The sequence below is a fragment of the Trichoplusia ni genome, chromosome 14 (assembly GCF_003590095.1).
Source record: "Trichoplusia ni isolate ovarian cell line Hi5 chromosome 14, tn1, whole genome shotgun sequence".
Taxonomy (NCBI): Eukaryota; Metazoa; Arthropoda; class Insecta; order Lepidoptera; family Noctuidae; genus Trichoplusia; species Trichoplusia ni.
Genome location: NC_039491.1, coordinates 5,267,076 through 5,286,666, shown reverse-complemented (window position 1 = coordinate 5,286,666; position 19,591 = coordinate 5,267,076). Strand labels below are relative to the sequence as shown.

The following is a 19,591-nucleotide window of genomic DNA, read 5'->3' as shown; positions in this document are numbered from 1 at the left end:
CAAAGCTGATATCGGTGATATATTTTTAGCTGCCCTAATGACCAAAACTCAATGAAAAAAGCCCATGAGCAATATTGCCTCTCAAGTTCGACAGGCAAGTGTCCAATTCTCCCCCATTTCTCTTCATCGACGTCACATCAAATCGTTTTCTGTCTTATAAGATCGCTAATGAATCTACTTGTCATTTGACCAAGGATCTTTTTTATGACAGACAAACTTTGTCACAAAGTATTTCTTGAGTCACTTTGTTTTTGAGAATTTTTCAAAGTGACTTTTTTGAATCGATCTCTATACAGCATTGTATGGAATTTATAATTATGGAGAATTTTGTAATTTTTTTGTGTAGGTTATTCTCACACAGTGTGTTTTAACTTTCGGCTGTGTTCATGGCATGTGATCATGATTATTATTGGAGATCAGTAGGTTAAAAACTAAATGGGACATTCTAAAGAGCTCATCACTTTAAATGAAACCTCTTTTGTTTGAAACACTTTAATCAAGTGGGAGCACAAAAGTTTTTAATCAACATAACAAAGTATGGTTACCAAGTTGTAACTTAAGTTCGAGTAATAAATTCTGGCATTACACTAGTTCCCCGCAAACGAGAAATAGAGACAGGCAAGCTATTGTTTTTAATTAAGGTTGCAGTCTGGGTCCCTCATAAATATCTTGCTTAGATTTTATGAACACATTCACGGTACCTGAAAGCATTTTAAGTTTCATTTTAAATTCACGCCTGTACCTACGAGTATTTCCTGTATCGAGTTCGTGATACGGGGATATTTATCCCCACGCTAATGAAGCCATTTGGCTTAGGGAAGCATCCTATTTAATATTATCCTGCATAGTTATTAATGGACGTAGGTAGCACTTTTTATGAGCACTCGTTGATGCGCATTTTTATCTTCCTATGTTTATGTTAAGTTGCACGTTATGGTTTTGTGTTTTAGTATATTAGTTCATGAAGCAAACTTATTTAGGGTAACTCAGATACGTTTTATCACAAATATTATACAGAAGGTTTGAATGTATCCTATTTAAAGGCAAATCCCTTGAAGATGGTAATGTTAGTGAAATTTGGTATGAAGGTCACTGACATTCTGAATGCTTTTCTCGTGTCATCGAGGGGAAAGCCAAAAAAATTCTTTTTTTAAACCAGTCAGCAGCTGGTTGCTTATAAATATTGGGAAAATTTGGGAGATTGACGATATCCGTAAAGATCAAATCCGTGAAAATTACAAACCCCCAATTTTTACCGACAAAATAGTATCACACTCGTTCGATACAAACGGTTCATCATCCATTTATCATTCTTCTGGATAAGCCATACACCTTTTGAAATTTGGAACAGCAGTCTGTACAAGAGACTGAAAGCCTATTGTTCTGGAACAGAGTGGAAGCCACCAAAGGATTACAACTAATCCTTCTGTCGATTCCAGACCAGGTTTTGTATATTCGTGATCATTAATCTCTTTTCGAGACTGAAAGGTCAAAGGTTATTTTAAAATTGCATCTCTATTTTTAACGTAATAAAGCTCGGTTTTAAAATTTATTGTTTAGTAAATTGCAATGTTTTCTTAGTTTAATAACTATTATATTGATAGGTACTTGTTACCTTGATAACATGTTTAATCGAGAAGAACGCGTATCAATTTTGCAGTTTTTTTTAATTATGCAGTAGATATATAAAATAAGCTGTAGTTAATTGTTTTATGATTGTAAAAAGTCATATTCTAACTTGATTGGTTAACAAAATTAGGTGAATACACTTTGACCAATGCAACTAATTACACCGATAACTTGAATAAGCGTTTTACAAAATCTCTTTTTTTAGAAATAAGAATTACAATAAGTAGGTACCTTTTCCTGATTTAAACTAAAACGTGAACACCAATATATATAGAAAATATACCTATGTATAAAAAATATCAGCCAAATAATGAAAAGACATTAATTTTACATAAAATGTGAAATATATGGTAATCACTTAAATACTAATGGTTAAAATAATGAGCGCCTGTCAAATAAATAGTATTGGAGTTCTGAAACGCACGATTGCTATTTATTAAATAAAATCTAAGCCGCATGTCGCGGCAGTGGGTATAAGTAAATATAACTAGTTCAGTGATGTTCAAAATTAAATACTTACAAAATATGGCTTAAAATGCAGCGTTTTATTTTTAAAGCGTGTTATTCGGAGAGCATATCGACAATATCACTTAAGATTGGTACCTATTATTAAAATTGCTAATACATGATTTTATTTAATTGTTTTGATAGAACATAGGATGATTTCATCAGTGACTCATACAGCTTATAGCTTCACGATTGTCGTGGGTAGTCAATTTGGTAGTTCCATTCAATTCAAATGTTTTTGAATTTCGTACCGGATTCCAATAAGGAACAATGAACGGCAATAGCTTATACGTTTTATTTTATGGCTAAAGTTTAATTTAAATAAAATAATTTATGGAAATCGCATAAATGTTAACTAATGAGGCTGATAATAAATGGCTTATCCATTTAGCAGCTGTTGCAATTTCGTAAACTGCGCAAACAGTAAAAGAAATTCTTAAAATCTTATCAAATTATTATTTTTCACTATTTCAGCTAATTTTTTCATTTTAATAAAATTAAATGAATATAAAAAGCAAATCGACATAGCTTTTATGATGAAGAAAATGGCTTTGGTTAGTGCATTGAAAAAAGTTTAATAGTACTAAATCTGTAAGTTTTAAATAGCTTAAGTTTTTTTATACGAGTATTAAAATTACTTTCGAAAGTAAAACTCCATGTTGCGAAAAATTAGGTCTCAATTTTATAGCTTAAAACTCTTTTAATTATACGTTTATTATGGAACTTTTTTTAATCACACGTTTAAAAGGTTGCATTGGGTGTTCGCCTCATCTTCGAGACTTAAGACTATCAGGAGTAGATTAGCTGCTTCTAATTCTTTGAAACCTTTATTTGTGGGGTTTGCTGGTTGACAACCTGACATGTTATATAAAAGGTCATTATTCAAGTGTTCTGCTGAGCTCACTCATCGTTTAAAGTTCAAATTATACAGTTTGGAACTTAACACTGTCATAAAACATCGTCATTGTCTCGGTAACCGCCGAAACAATACTCTTTGTATAGATTGAACAAAAAATGTCACGCGTATAGCGCTTTTCGCCCCTTTTACATGGAAATTCTCTTTATTGTTCTTGTTATGTAAAAACGGGTACAAATATTGCTTACACACATTTTCCTAAGTGTCTTTTAGATGCAAATGTAATGTCGTTCCTGAAATAGTTTGCTGTTTCATATGGTAACGCTTGAAGTTTATACAATTTTGGCAATTGCCAGCTAAGCTTACTTGAATAGTGTGTAAATAATTAAAAAAAATCCGATTACCTTTTTGTTTTATTATTTTTTTGGAGAATTTTGAGCATCTAAAGAATATAAACAATTATCGTAATCTCTCGATTCTTAAGAGCTAACAGACGTAATCAGTAATACTAAGTTCAACGGATACATTTATAGTAAAGTACCTACAAACTCATAATACGAAAATGAACGCTAAAGTAAAACAACTGCTTTCAGGGAACAATAAAGATGATTGATGAAAGGAAAAACGAACAGACTAATTTGTGTTTCGGTAACATTTCTTTTAAGGTTTTGCTTTGTGCGTATTTTGTATAGGAGTAATATATAATTGGGATTTTCTATACATAACGTTAAAGGAAGTGTACATGTCAGATGGTTGAAGATAATTGTTCTTCTTTGTTAGAAGGTCGTTGACATAACCGAGTGGGTCGATAACCATTATATTTTCCTTTTACGTTTTCTTCCTTCACATATGATATGATGATAGGAATTTATTTTTCTGAAGTAAATCCCTTTTTGTATTGAAAAATTAATGCGTAAAATTATTATCAAACCACAAACTGTTTTAATAGATGGTGGATCAGTTATTAAGAATCATGTAATTAATACAATTAATATTAATCTGAGACAAAATTATTGTTTACGGAATTGAGGATGATATGACCTGCACTGTGTTATTATAATTTGACACCTACTACAGTTCAAAATAAAGCTCAGAACTTTAAAACATATATGAATACATCTATCTCTTTATATTCTTACTTACTGAGTTCTTCTTTAATCATAGTAGATTAGAGGATACTGTAACTACATTAACAACAATAGTAACTATATTTAGCAATAATTAATTCAAAAACAAAAAAGTTTAACTTGCTATAAATATTTTCCAAGCAAAAATAGTGTAGAGTCTTCCAATTTCCTATTAATGCGAATTTGATCCCGTAAATACAGCTTCTTTATAAAAGCGTACCAAACAAATCTAGAAGCGAAACAAGACCTAAGTCAGGCTCAACAAACTCCTGCCTTATAATTCAACAAAATAACCCGAAATATATTTAGGTTCGTCAAAACTCCGTACAAAGTTCACTCATTTTAAGCTTGACTAACCAAAATCCTATTAAAAGATTACAGTGTAATTACGACGGGCAACAACAAAACTAGTTCTAAATCTTACTCTGACGTAGTTTATCACACTAATATTATATATTCTAAGTTTTGGTATTTATGGATGTTTGTTACTCTGCTCTCAATTAGGTTCGGACCAATGTGATTACGGATTAAGTAACTTATTTTCGAAATTAATTTTGAAATCCATTTATTCATATAAAAACAGTTAGCTAGTTAATTTTGTAGACCTACTTACTAGCTGATCTGGCACATTTCATTCTGCCGAGCTGATTTCTGAATCTAAACTATCCAGAGTGCTATGAAATCGCATAATAAAATAGATAATCGGTCCATTAGTTATATTTCATTAACTCAAGAAGTAGAATGTAGTTCTTCTTGTAAGGCGAAGCTGTCGTGGTTTTAGTAATGGAAATATTTCTATTCTTTGCCATTAAAAGAAATCTAAAGGAAGTGATGGTCCGTGGCATGCAGGCGTACTTTTATAATTTACGTTGGGCAGAAAATACCATCATGATTTTTGGTTGCATATTATTTTTGTTGTTATACATACAGAACTCTTCGGTTTTACTGTCGGTACGGATACTTAATGTCCCATTGCTTTAGATCTAGCTTTCATTACACAAGATTCTGCAGCCCTATTCGTACGAGCTGCACTACCGGTGAACAATGACGACGAGGAAATTAGAAGACGAAGGAGCGGGGTCAATCCTACCAACCGTCGCCACTCGGAAATTTAGATTTCAGATATGTGCAGAGATTTCTAACCACGGAACATAGCAAAGGAGTAAGAAGTGGCATTATGATACGCTTTTGAAATGCCAGTAGCTGTGCTCGCAAATTCGTCCGCACGAAATGATGATTTTGAATGGGATAACCAATTTTTATTGCGTACTCAAATGCATAGGCGAACAGACCAAGCAACAAATCTCATCCTACAATGTTACATACTGAAAAGAGCTAGGTTTCAATGGTTTTTTATCTAAGGAACTTTTCTTCAGGCGAGATAAAGACGAGACTAGAGCATAATTCGTAATTTCCGCAGCACTGGTGGCAATGTGGCCACTCCCCCTTATAAGTCTATATTAAATGTTTCTAACTATTTATGTCTATCTACTGACTTTTATAAATTTGGAAACCAGTATGTGATGACGTAGCGTGCGATGTGTAAAGATTCTGGTTAAAAACATTTTGAGGAATTGGAATTAAGAAAGGAACGAAAGTGGTAATTTACTCGTAGCTTCAACTCCCGGTATGATGTCCCCTCCAAGCTCTTGTAAATAACTTGGACCATTCAAGATTGATACGTATTTTCCAACAGCAACAAATGAGGTACATTATGAGCTCATAGAATATGAAAAAAAACAAGACCACCGGTATGCATATATTTATTTTATTTTTATGTATTCCTTGACAGGAAATGGTTGGTGATGACAATTTTAATTGGGAAACGCCATATGAACATAAAATGAACAGATTTTAACGATCAACAATATATATGAGTTCATTTATAAATAAGTCGTTTGTGGAATATTTAATGTTGATTCTATTTTTGAACATGGCTCACTTATTTACCTAAATACTACACCGAATTAGTCAATGCAAAAATTGTTATCTGGTTAAATATAGTTTGAAATTAAACCTCTTTTCTCGTGTTTCATTAAGGCCACCGGCTTTATGTTCTTATTTTAAAACTATATTTCCCTCCATCTGGGTTCAACTAACCTCTTTAAATAAATAAATAGACATGCGCTGAAGCTATTCCAGTGGGTCGGTCAGTAAGTAAGTAGTTTGTGAACTATCAATATTCATACGTCCAAAATACACATGGCGGTGCTATTGTGTACTCAACCTATTAAAACAGTGCTCTATGATCCTTGCAAATTTAGTGTTCTCAGGAGCCGTCGTTATTCTATGTCGATGTGGAAAACGAGAGGCATTTTTCAAGGAAATAGTTACAAAAACATTTTCCGAAGATTTTTCAAAAATATCAGAGTATGCTAAGTTACTTTCCGTCTGTGGAAAAAGATGCGCCACTGATTTCTACTTAAACGTTTTTTGGCAAATGAATTAAACTTTTATTTCGTTCTGGTTTTGATGGCTGGTTGTTGAATAATAGGTAGTTATTTTGCTTTTAAATCATAAAAAAAACAATAAAGCACTATATGTTGACGTGAAGGTACTTAAACCTACTAAAATTTCCGTTCCTATTAGTTAAACGACACCTGCTTTTATTTCCACTGATAAATAATTTATGTAGATATGTACCGCATAATATTGTGCCTACATGGAAAGCTATTAGGTTTACGCTAGGCTGTCAATGCAAATGCCGTACAATTGTACCTATAACCTGTCATTTCTCTGATAGTGGAACTGCCAAACTCAAACTACACAAGGTGACAGCTGATTACAGTATTCAAGCAATGCCTTGAGAGGAAAGCAGAAACCGAATTGAGTTTCGAGGTACCAACATTGGTTGAAGATTTGTCTAGGCATATTGAATAAGTAGGCACTATGAAGGTTCACATAAAACGGGTTTGAAGTAAACACTAAGAGTTTCCTCACTTTTAATGAAACTTTATCAACTGGGTCACGAGAATTGATTTTTAAAGTCGAAAAATTTTGCTGCCCGAAAAGACAAATGACGATCGTTTGACTAAAGCGAAAAGTTTTAAGTTCATGTCTCAGCGTTGATGGGAAAATGGCGTTTCTTTTTTATCGTAGCTAAAGTTTTTGGTCTGAATATATACCTATTATATGTTCTATGTATACAATGTTTTTGTTCAAATAAATCACAATGCGTAATGCTACAAGCTGCATGAAAGTAAACAAAATAAATGTGACATAAAAAGTGCACCATTTATTTCAATAAACAGCAATAACAACAGATTGACTGCCTGACATTTGACAAACCTCCATCATTCCGCCACCACATTCGTATTTTAAAAAGTATATCACAAAATCAGAGAAATAATAACGTACCGAAATTCACAATTGTATTGTAAACAACGTTTATTCGTAACTCAACTTTTGAACGTGTTAACAGACTAATTTAGAATTTAGACTATCTAAAATATAGAAGGTTCAAATTAGATCTAGTTTATAGCAATCTGTTCTATGATATGTTTGTCAATAATTTGGCATAAGAGTGACGTAACACGAAGACATAACAAGCCAATACCGGATTCGTGCCAAATTCGACTTCATATGTCAAAAGTTTTGCTTTGAATGTAGTTTCACTAAGTCAGTATAGACACTTTCGAGGCGGGCTTAGTTTGAATCGCAAATTGATGATTTTTGTTCAATACCTTCTGTAAAGATTTGGAGGTTTACCGCCACACTATCGTCGTAATATCGTCTTGTAGTTTTACCGCCAGAGTTGTGGAAGAAAGATGAAGCTGTTCATTCAATGTCATAATTAATTCTATCCATTAGATTCAGGATTACATCGGCTTAAAGAAATATTTTATAAATTTACTTTCACTTCCTAGTTTATCTGTCTTCTGAGTAAACAAAATTAAAGATTTTTTTTATTATAGACAATATATAAGAGGTTTACTTGATAATGTAATATTTCAAGTGAATCTAGAACACGTATCTTAATAATCCATTGCTGGCTTAAATCATGTTATTACCATGTTATGCATGTTAATGTTTGGACGATTATGAAAATTTCCGTGGTTTAGGGGTAAGATTTTGTTAGACTTGTTACATAACTTTTGTCGCACTTCACAAACTATATAGGATAGTATTAATGTAGATTAAGAGGAATTCATTAAAAAAGTAATTAAATAAAAACATATTTAACTATGCTTTTGCAATTTTGCATTAGTCTAGATTAGTCTGGATTGGAAATCCAAATCCAATGGTAAATTCAACTTAAAATTATTATCTTTGTACAATGTACATCAAAATTAACGAGATTAATTAATTTATGTTTTGTGCATGTTGTTATATTTAAGGGCAGGTCAGAAATGTCATTACGTTGGGCGGAGCGGAGAGTGCCGACGCATTAATGAGAGTCGGCTACGTAACGCCGACACCTTTTTTGCTTCTACAACAGTTTCTAATTGAATTTTGTACGTGCATTAACTTGGCCTTAAACTGTTTAGTATCGTTAAAATGTACTAAAACAATGCTAACTAGACTTTTTCATTTTTAGTTTTGTTAGGAGTTATTTTCTAACAGGAATTTAAATAAAATTGTAATTGGTCTGCAGTACTTTTGTTCATTTACATTCTTTACGTGAAAATTAATTCTTAATCCTCTTGATAGCATTAAAGAACATGAACAAAAAAAGTTGTTATAATCTTTTTTTTTTATCTCGGTGCATACAATATTTGTTTGTATTTATGTAACTGCGCAAAAGCTGAACTGAATAAATCATCTCCTTACAACGGTTGTACTGAATTTTCAATAAAACTCAACAATTTCATTGAGAGTGACTGCGGTTTGATTTCCTTTATTTGATTATTGAGGGACGTCACTATCCTTAGTTTAGACCGACGCGCGACGGTCAGTCCTTTGGGAGTTCACTAAAGTTAGGACCAATTCCTTCTTCAGTAATCTAATAAGAACCGTGACTTGGCAATCAGTTTAACATAACATTTTCTTACATATAACTTTTAAATAAATCATTTGATGTTTAGACCTCTGTTAAACAGTTGAAGTTCAACACAAGCTCAATTTACTTAGGGTTTTTTCAGAAGTAATCTGTATATTTTTAGAGAAATATCATGTATGACTGGTTGAAACGGTTTTGTCTTAAACAAAATGAGTTATTAACCAGAAATTGTTGGTCCCTGGAATCTCTTGAGGTTTTCCTTTAGCTACCCAATTGAGGCAAATTAGCGATGTAGCCGGGGCTGATTCTGTGGGGAATTTAGGCTTGGAGTGTTTTCACTCAAAAACAGCTTGTTACAAGAATCGCTACATTTATTCGTCTTAATAAGCTCTTATATTTTGTGATAGGTTTAAAAGCTTTACTCACTAATTTGATTAATTCAAAATGAGGTTATATAAAGGTTTAGGGTTCCTTTATTGAGGGAAAGGAACTGAAATATTTGTTCAATACCTTTATATTTATTTGTCCAAATACCTACTGCTATATTTGTAAAAGTGTATAATGCTTAAGCTCTAACACAACTTACTTAGCATTTGTAACTCGTATCGTGTTAAGCCAGATAACTTTGCATTCTTAATCCTTACCTTCGATTGTGCGTGTGTGTATTTCAACATCATCGGTTACTGGAGATACATAAATTTGGGCAAATAGCTCTCTAAGCGCTCATTGCGAGGGAATATTTATCTCCACACGATAGCACACTGGTCGAGAATTTGTACCGATTATTCCCTACGTTACTTTTTATGTTATCAAACTGTATCAGTCCCTTGACAGTAAAGCGGCTTAATTAAAAAATATTTCAGCATTCAGCAAATATTTAGCTTTATGTAACTTACTCAAATAATTGGGGAAGACGACAGCAGACACGGATTACTCTAGCTTATGTTTTTTTTAAAGCTACTCGATAAAGCGTATCTTTTGTTTTGAACAGAGATGTAGCGACTTACACCTTTTTATATTAAAAAATAAAAATAAAAATATTAATTTTAAAATGAATCTCAAAGAGTATCAGGGAGAATGTACATATTATAAATGTGTCTTCACGTCGTGCAGCGTCTATAAGACCAAAAAAGATGGTTTTCAAGGAGGTTTTCCTATTTCATAAAAAACAAACTCCTTAATCCCAATTTTGCAGTACCCAATGGGTTAGCCAGGTATATAGGTAGAGCAGGAAATCGAATTCAACTGTGCTCTATTCAAGGCAAACGGATGAACTATTGAGATAGATTTGTAATAATAGACATTAATTGAACTGGTAACTGTCGGACGAGATTCAAACTTCAGGGGGTCTGCCACCTCTTCTCAAAGTATTTTTATCGCATTTGCGAAAGCGTGACAGCGCATAACACGGCGTAGAGCGGCATCTCTCTTCCTCAAATGCTATAATAACTTTACCCTTTGACCTTCTCATTGTACGATCGAGTCTTTCCGTATGTAATCGTATTATTTCGTGACTCAATGATTTCATATTATAGTTGTTTTGCAATTGCTTTACGACATACAAACTCTTGGTCTAATTATAAGGGTAAACAGTGTAAACTAATTGTAAGTCTAAATTCAATTTGCTAAACTGACCGTACGGTACAGTTTGGGTAAAGCTAACAAGGGTCTGAAGTAGGTGTGCAGAATTAATATTCGTTAATTCGTGTTGTTTAATTCCATTACGGATACAAAACTAAAGGCGGGGTACTAAGAATTCTCGTCAAAGGTAATTATTATTGTGTGTGTAGGTTGTTTAGTTTTCCCTACCGGTAGTGTGGATGTTAGGGTTCTAATTATACTATGTATGTTTTTAAATAGATATAAAAATGTTCTGATTGTTGCTTACAATTGAAATTATATTTAAGCGCACACTGATATATGTAGTGAATATCATTCAAATGATATTTATGTTTTGTATAAAATAATGCTGTATCGAAACTCATCCGCAGTTTTAATTAATTTCAAAATAATCTAAATTAAGGTTTTGAGTTCAAAATCGATTAATCTAAATCTGTTTCTTAATTAAGACCGAGCTTATTTTAATGTACTATGTTTTTGCATATATTATGTTATTCGGATTAATTGCAATTTTATTGGATTCCGGATAAAATTTATCGAAGTAATAATACGATTATTTCAAACGTCGATTCGAAAGCGATTGGTAAAGTTTTTCATGTTGATTGATTAACGACTTTTTATAATTATATTTCGATGCTCATTAGAGCGTCATGACTACCGGTTTGGCAATATTCGGGTCATTTGTTAAATCTTTATCGAAATTTGTTTGAATGATATTCACTTTTTAGAGACTGAAAAGTTTTATAAATGCACTGTCATGATTAAAACGTTACTATGAAACTTTTATTTGAATCATATTATACATTTAGGGTATGTTTCACCACCGCGAAGTAAGTTCCCGTTAAATTACTTGACAGATTTTTTCGTACAAAGAATGACAGATTTTTCAAATTTATCTGCCGGATAGCGGCTAATCAGTGATTTTGAAACAGGCGCTTAGATGTAGGGATATTATTCATTTGTCGTTTAGAAATACCAATTCATAATATATTTTGTTCTCATTGCATTTCATAAAGTACATACACAAACAAAGTTACACGAAAGCAACAAACTGTCAATACAGCTAACATTTTAATTGTGTAAATGTTTTGCACAGCAACACAATAATACATGGTCTCTGCATTAACTGGAGAAACTTTGTTGATGCCAATTAAAGGGCGGTGAAACAAAACAACGCGAACTGTCCCTAACAAGTGAAGTTCTACTGAATTTTCCGGTTCAGAAAACAATTAGATGAGGAAAATCCGAGTTTTAATTGCTAACGGTGTGTGTTTATATTCGTTCACTGTTTTAGAGTGATCGAAAGTGTGATGATGGTTTTTGATTACGAAAAATATTGACTGAACAACTTGACGCGAGTATTTCGGGCAGCAAAATGTTGTAACAAATTCTATAATGTTATAGAATGTTATTGTTAATGTGAACGTTAATGTGTGTTGCAAGATAAATATCCTATACTGAAGGATGTGTATTACCTGAATTTAGAAACTGCGATATCTTGGTAAATTCTTCTGTTTAAACAGTATGCAACGCTTATATGACATGAAATGGCTGACTATTTCTTTTGTACATGTTATTTCCCTTAGTAACTTAGGAATTAAATTACACATATTCAGCTTTAATATTGGACCATATAAACACAAGAAATATGTGCGAAGAATACTGATACTGAGTTAAGACGAAAAATGTTTTTTTTTTGTCTTCATTTTATTCAATAGCTAAACATTTGATGTTGGTAAACCCGTACGTGAGTAGAATAATGTTGTGTCGGTACTTTTGTTCTATTTTTCGAATTTCAGAAACCATAGGTAATTGAAAAAATCTGATAAATTTAGTAGCGGCTAAACAAAGTAACATGTTTTATTTTAGGATAAGAAAAACCGAAGATGGTTTGGGAACTAATATAGAGATTGTATCTTATTTGAAGAGAAAAAATAATCGTATAAGACGACTTAAGCAATACTAGACTCATTTCCTCTACTTAATTGCTTCTAATGTAAGGTTAATAACACGTACAGCCTTCTAAATACAAAACCCTAAAATAAAAACTCACTAGACCATATTCTGATAGACATTAACTAAGTAAATAAGTTTATAGACTATTGTATTTTTTTCTCAACAGCGAACTGATATAAATCTAACCTCTTTGGTAAGGAGTCTATTGTTTTATTATAAGAAGTGTTTAAGCTCCTTTGCCTTGACCGATATTGTAATAATTAACGGTCGAAAGTTTAAAGCTTGACTAATGTCATATTTTAAGTGCATTGACATTTTAGAACTAAATAGGTTAATTATTCGACTGGTATTTTTGTCTAGAAATGGTTTATTTTTTTTTGTAAAAGCAGCTATGAGAACGATGATATAAAGAGTGATGATTGTGAATTATTTATTCTTAGACTAGCTGTTGCCCGCGACTTCGTCCGCATGGTTAGAAGATAATATAAGTAATGATTTATATCTGCCCTGCTTTTTCCACATTTTCCATTATATCTTCGCTCCTATTAGTCACAGCGTGATGGTTTATAGCCTAAAGTCTTCCTCGATGAATGGTCTATTCAACACAAAACGAATTTTTCAATTTGAATAAGTAGTTCCTGAGATTATCGCGTTCAAACAAACAAACAAACAAACTCTTCAGCTTTATATATTAAAGTATAGATTACTGAGGTATTTAAGGCAGAATGTTATGTACATAAAGTTGCAACAAGATATAGAAACATAATGAAATGAAAACTAATAGCAATCGGAACCTTTTCTAACAGAATTGTTCGGTTGCTTAGTTGCTTACTACTAGTGATACTTTTTTTTAATGAAATACACTTTTTGATACCTACTCAAAAAACTCTCGTCTGGATATAACAAATATATTATTACAACTTATTAAAGCGGTAAAAATGTTCAATATTTCACTACTTTCCATAGGTTGGTTTATAACAAGCTCGATGGGACATAAAATTTGATAATGATGCCATAACAATCACAATTTGTGCATAAAAAGTGGGATTAAAAATGAAGGTGATTTATGTACCTGTAGTGGAACATGATAGGTAGAATCACAGACGATGTGATTATGTTATTGCTATGGTAACAAAAATAACATAGAGGTTATGCAACGTTTGGTTCGGCTATAAATTTGATAGGTGATCATCTTTTGCAAACATCCTTACTGTCGCAAGAACGTGTCGTATTTAGGTGATAATCTTTAACATTATGTCACTATTTTGACCTTACGTGAGTAAATAAAATAATATTCAAGTACATGATTAGTATAACTACACTGTGCAAAGTGCAGCGCATGCAGTCCCGCATGGGTCAAATATTTTTGCTATCTAAAAACCAATGCTATGAGTCTAGGTGTTCTTTGTGCATGATAATTAAAGTAAATCATCATGGATTGAAACAAAACTTTTATTCATTTGGAAAACGAAGTCGCACACCCAGAGTCAATATAAGCATTTGTGGACCACACAAACGCTTCTTACAATCCCGCCTCGTGTGAGTTAACCACTAAACTACTTAAGAACTGTTGTAATTAAATATTCATAAAGAGCCACTTGACAATAAATAATAAAAGGTATAAATAAAAATGAATAAATAAAAGTACTCTGAAAATAAAATGTAATTGAATTATGATTATCAATTTATCTTATCTTTATCTAAAGTGACATATACTTTTCTGACCTTTATAAAAATAACGGAGTCGAGATCTTTTTGCTTCAATCATTTGTTGAAAACACATTATCTATGTTTAAAGCTTTAATGTTCTTACATTATAAATCGTTTAAACTATTAGGATTGACCTTCCCAGAGTTCCCAGTATTTACAAACATAAAAGTACTTACCTATGCTTAAATTGCTTATCATTTTTTTATCGAATGTTTTAATCGTAGTGTTGGGACACCCAGGCTCGAATAAGCGTTTGTGGATCATACAATGCTGGTCCTAAGAGGGGATATAACAGGTTCGGGATAGTGCAAGTTTTATACTTATTAGAATATATGATATTTTTATTTATATTATAATCCGATACTTGGTGATCCAAACGCCTTCAGGCTGCCGGACTGATTTTTAAACCTATAGCATCCTGATGTAAGCAAAAAAATATTTAAATTGGTTCAGTCGAATTAGTTCACTGACATACATATGTGCAATAAAATTATGTAACTTCAACATTTTGCTTTAAATATAAAAAAAAAACTGGAACGTTAAAAATAAAATAATCACAGTTTCCAAAGGTACGTTAATATCAGGAGAATTAACTCGTAAAGGCTGTAGCCTGTAAACCCTATAGTGTCCCTACACCAGCTATAAAGCGGTCGTTTAAAGAATTTCTTTACGACCGAGAAAGAAGGTTTTATTTCAACGGAAAATTCTGTCTTTTCAGTGTTGTGGAGCGTAAAATCTAAAGTAATACGGTCGTAAGAAAATAAAGAAAAAATAATCAGGATTAAATTTATTCTTTTTACATTGTCGTGTTAGCACTTCTAAATGGTGGTTAGTACTGAAATAAAACTTTGTTTATTTTAATACAAACACGGGTAGAGAAACATTTTGTTCGTAAACAGGCCAAGGTAACTGTCTGTTGGGAAGTTAAATCTAGAAAGCAAACTTAGGTGAATTAGTCAAAATAGTTTTATTGCTGTATCAAACTTTAGAGTATTGAACGATTTGAAAAAAGTTAAAGCTACTAAAACTGATTTAATTACGCTCTAGCTAGAGGCTTTAGCTAGGCTTTCATTTAATAAAACCTACATATTTAATTCTGTTGCAAAGCTGCTAACAGATATACTATACCTACCTAAAATACTAGAACAATATAAAGGAAAACCAGCAATAAAAATATGATACATTCATATTATTTTAAGATCACTTGTTGCCTCTAGTGAGGTAGGTTGGCATCATGCCAAGCCAGCTTTATTCCGTTTAAATTGTATTTTATCTTTCTCTACCCAAAATGGTATATTTCCCTCTGAGCAAACTTTTAGTGAGCTCTATTCATTTTTTAGTCAGTCAGTAATGTTGAGTGCAGTGGTGGCTATAACAACATTACCTAGTATTTTTTTTATGAGTAGTAGGCACATACACATGTCAAAATAAGCATTCTGTATCAATCTTCGTTTAACTAATGAAAAATATTAATGATTTTGATAGCGGTTTTCGTACACAAACGGTTTAATATTCATAACTGCTTTCAGGAAACTGTTATTTATAAGCTGAAAACTACAAAACAATAAAAATAATAAAAAAGATGTAGGAGGGTAGGGACTATAGTCTTCAATAGTTTGATAATTAAACTCTTCCATTAAACAAAATTATCACAAATTAGTTTTACCTTCATAACTCACTCTGTTCTTTTATGAGGATGGCACTTGGTAGATGTCATTACAACAAGGTTTAAGGCAAGTTGAACCTGTGTCTCCGAGCACACCTTTAAACAGGACCCCATGAAGTTAATAATCACATCTTATTCCCAAAACAATCGACTGGGTTCGTAGTCAAAAGGCCGCAAGGATATTAAAAATCATTTTTTAACTTATTTTTGTGTATTCAGCACTAACTATTTTACTACACACAACAAATATTTTTCCGCAATAATAACATCTCTTTTACAGTTCATTCCTGGCTTGTTACATTTTTTGAACAGAATTTTATTCGTTGTTCTCATATTTTACTGCAGCGGCAGGAAATGTAAAACGCATTTTTGATAAGGTACTTTTTGATGGTGCTTTTTGTCTCTTTTAACGACAAAATATGAACCGAATTTCATATATGGAAAATATTGTAAAGCCTTTGTGAGACGATACTTCGAACTACATTTTAGTGAATTAAAAAAGTAAAAATACATATTTTGATAATTTGATTTTTTTTCGTGTATTTTTTCTTTTTTTCAGCTTGATATTAAAAGATACGTATCTTTATCTTTTCATAAAAGGGTTACTGGGGATATTATACACCTATAGATTCACTCACATGCCTATAAAAAATACTAACTAAACAGTCTTTACTTCAGTGCTTCGACGGTTGGTCTTGCAACTCCTTGTAGAACACTTTCGCCGATTTCAAAGCATCTAATACAAATTTTTCATCACAAGGATTATCGTCAAAGAAAAACGCTCCGCAGTTCAATGATTCTGAGCAGGATTCGTTCATCCTATTATCTTTGCAGCAGCCGAGGATAGCTCTGGCACAAGGTGATAGCCGTCTGGTTCTTTGATCAGCCAGACCACGTCTGGATTCCAAAATGTATACAAGCTCGCTGTATGAGAGATTGGCTGGAGTTTGCAGCGTGCTGGTGATGACGTTTCTGTTAGTTTCGGCGCAAAATGCTTGCACGAACAGAATTACAGTGACGATGATAATGTATCTGGATTTGTGCGACATCTCTGTAACAATTTAAACTTCGTTAGAATGATCTTCGCATGCGGGAGCAGAAGATCGAGCGGTACAGATGATGCTGAGCTTTAACTGCTGATCATAGATTAGCACAAACAAGCCGGTGGCTCCTAACAAAATGTTATGGTGCAAATTGTAAATTATGATTTTTGGACTGGTACTGATGGTAGATTCGTCCGATGGACAATTTGAAACTCAGTCCAAAACCTGATTGTAAGGCGTATCCCTGATTGCCATCTTTGAATATAAGAGTTATGAGGTGAACCACACTTAAAACCAGTTTTATAAAACATCAGTTAATAATTTACTGCTGACCATAATTATTGACCCTTTCTTTGTCCTCAGATTGTTTGATAGTGAATCAGTTTTTTACTCATAATTATATACGATTAAGTTAATATCTTCTTCTTCCCTCGTTTAACGCAAAATTAGTCACGCGATAACTTTAATTAACATCCAATTATGTCAACTTGTTGGAATTTATAGAATCCGATGACATTAATATTAATATGTTTTTCTTTGATAAATAGTTTTGAAAGGCATAAGTGCGCATCAGGTCTGGACATTGTTGCCCACTCTTTTGGAATGCGGCATACTAGTGATCCATCTCCATTATGAATATCAACTCTTGACATCCAGTACATAAGTCCATGTTAATTTGTACGTACAAGTAGAAGGCGAATTGTTTAAACATGAACCATATATAAAATGTGGGTTCACGTGACTCTACACGTGATATCGTATAATACATGCATTAATATCGCCGACCAACGCGGCTGGTTTTCCCATAACCGAGGACAACGGACGATGCGCGCGAGTCTGCAGCTAACATCCAACTCAGAAGTTTATCAATATTGGCCATGATTACTTAAATTCAACGAGTTTTGTTGGAGGTAATGTTGGCCCAAATATTGGACATGTAAAAACATAGGAAGGATTGTGATGACAATGTCAAGGTCGCGAAGGTCTGACCTTCACTTATTTAAGTCTTAATATAAATAATAAACATTATGTGTTCAAAAATCATTGTGTGATTAAATTCAAACTAAAATAATGAATAAATGAAAATAGCATATTAACCCCCAATTAAGTCTATAGTTTATAGGATTAGTAATAATGTGTTAAGATTTAGTGCCTTTGAAACTGTAGGTCACATGAGGTTAAGCAAAATTGCAAATAAATGAATATTAAATTCTGTTACAACAAGTTTCCGTTGTATAACCTCAAAAGTTTTGTAACAAGGTAGCGTAAACATTTCGCGTTGTGACGAAACACAATAACATGTTAATAAACAGTTGATTTTTGGTAACTTAATGTTAGTAAAAATATCCATTAAAACTTACTTTATGTTCTTATGTTTTTGTAGTAATTATTCGATGTTTTTTTTTGCACACCGTTTGCTTTTTGCTTCACGGTTCACACGATACGTCCACCTCACAGTTGTATCTACTAAGGTCTGTGGAAACTTGTATATTTATATATAAAAGTGTATTTACATCATGCTGCTGCGAAGCCTTTTTCCTTTTCGATAACTTCGGATGTGGGACTTTGTATTTTCGGATGCGTTATGACGTTGGTAAATATCTTATCGGGTTTCGTTAGAATTTTTTGTTTGGTTTGATGATTTATTGACAAGTTGTTGAAAAACCCATATCACGATTACTTTGAACATTGATCGGGTAATCACGGACATTTTATACTGCCATTTTTTGTTTATACATAGAAGAAACATGTTTTGTAAGAAATATCGTTTATTGATATATATAGGTAATTAAGTGCTGGTGTTTTACCACTTAGCGATAATGCAGGTGTCGTAGGTCAGTATTTTCGGGTCTTTTGACACTTTGAACAGTGTTAATAATCAAGTCTTTTTTTTAATTTCATCTATGAAAAGTAAGGCCACATACTTTCGACATAATAAGTCACGTTGATGCAAAAATTAATTTCATTTATTTTAGGGCAATTTTTTTGCATGATATTCGAACTAAATGTTTAATCTTAATGAGTTCCTTCGACGATGTAAGGCCCTTAGTTTAAATCACTGAAGCGGTATAAAGCAAGACGGTTTTGGCTGACTTTGGGTGCACATTTTAAGCAAGGCGAGGACGGAAGGCATGACGAGCATATGGTTGGTTTTGTAAAGGGTAATTGGTTTCATCAGAGACATAATCATTTAAGGTCATTACGGTTGGTATGGCTTCATTTAACTGATGGCTAAATACGACATAATTAGCGCCATGGCTATTCCTTTTAAAATTTACGACGATTTATGTAATTTTTGGTATGATACACCTTTTTATTTTCAAAATCACAGTGTGTTTGTAAATATTATCCAGGTTTTTTTAAGTATAGCTTAGTTAGCGGTAGGTATTTACGTAATTTACTCAATGATTAATGCAACACTTTCCAGTAAGCTATGACTGTACAATGTATAGGCTATTCTGATACTAAGCAAGCATGACTAAAGCAAAGTACTCGTACAAAGTCGGATTTTACGCCTGAGTGCATTTTCCGATTAAG

The 19,591-nt window shown here is 32.6% G+C and overlaps 1 protein-coding gene and 1 long non-coding RNA gene across 2 annotated transcripts in view; one reads left to right on the top strand and one right to left on the bottom strand.

Annotated features, from left to right (window-relative positions):
• The window catches only part of LOC113500860, a 168,696-nt gene that overhangs the window by 22,481 nt on the left and 126,624 nt on the right, over positions 1-19,591 (top strand). The gene's annotated exons all lie outside the window — the stretch shown is intronic.
• On the bottom strand, positions 16,525-19,392 carry LOC113500862. The gene is made up of 2 exons (XR_003401236.1): positions 18,415-19,392; positions 16,525-17,061 (listed from the first exon to the last, which is right to left on the bottom strand). It is a non-coding gene; the product is annotated as an uncharacterized LOC113500862 (long non-coding RNA).